Raw genomic sequence first — 1,258 nt, forward strand, 5'->3', positions numbered from 1 at the left:
ATCCTCACCTGGATCAGCCTGGAATCTGCTTGTTATGCCTATGGCATAAGCAACATCAGGCCTAGTACATAGCATAGCATACATAATCGATCCTACTGCCGAAGCATAGGGAATAGAATTCATTCTATTTCTCTCTTCAGATGTCTTAGGAGACATCTTCTTAGAGAGACGTATGCCATGATTCTTAGGTAAGTAACCTCTTTTACTTCCTTCCATGCTGAATCTTTTCAGCACATGATCTATGTACCTAGACTGAGACAAGCCTAGCATCCTTTTAGATCTATCCCTATAGATCTTTATACCAAGTATATAGGATGCTTCTCTGAGGATGATAGTGGTATTTTGATGATTAATACAATAATCAAGAGTATGTTACAAGTTAATTCGATACATCATTTATAAGTCTGTTACTCTCAGTACATTCGTATAATAAGATAAAGATGTATTTCATTGTTTATATGGATGAATCTAACCTTAAGTTGCAGCAAAGTGTAGATTGAGTCGACCCCAAGGTTGATTGGGTCGACCCCGGCACATCAAGAAAGCATCTGGCACACTTCTGCAAAAATGGCACGGATGAACAGTAGTTGGGTCGACCCAAGAAAAGGATGAGTCGACCCAAACCTCAAGCCTCTCAAGCCTTAAGAAAACAGTTCTCTGAAAACACTGAGAGGGTCGACCCAAGAGGAAGTTGAGTCGACCCAAACTTGAGTCGACCCAAACACTGAGAGGGTCGACCCAAAGGCAATGACATTCAATAATAGGTTCTCTGGAAACCCTGAGAGGGTCGACCCAAGTGGAAGTTGAGTCGACCCAACTGAACCTTGAGTCGACCCAAAAAGATGTTGAGTCGACCCAAGTGAAGGAAGGCTGAAATGCAAGATTCTGTGGTTCTGAGAGGGTCGACCCAAGAAAAGGTTGAGTCGACCCAAGTGAAAGTTGGGTCGACCCCAGTAATAGTTGAGTCGACCCAAGCACGGGCAGAAGCATAACGACTAGTTCTGCAGAAGTACTTTTTGACCTTCTAACAGTGAGTAACGGCTAGTTTTTGAATTCTAACCATTGGAGCTTGTCCAATGGATGAAGGAAACTATTTAAAGTGGCACTATTCATCAGAGAAGATATCCTTTTGCAAAATATCAAAGATTACACAAGAAAGACAAGTGTCCTAATCTTCTTCATCCAAGTGCTTCATTCAAGAGTCAAAAGAAAGTGGTTGAGCAGATTCCAAGAGACATTAAGAGCTCCATCCACCCTT

Source organism: Phoenix dactylifera, unplaced genomic scaffold (assembly GCF_009389715.1).
Source record: "Phoenix dactylifera cultivar Barhee BC4 unplaced genomic scaffold, palm_55x_up_171113_PBpolish2nd_filt_p 001490F, whole genome shotgun sequence".
Classification (NCBI taxonomy): domain Eukaryota; kingdom Viridiplantae; phylum Streptophyta; class Magnoliopsida; order Arecales; family Arecaceae; genus Phoenix; species Phoenix dactylifera.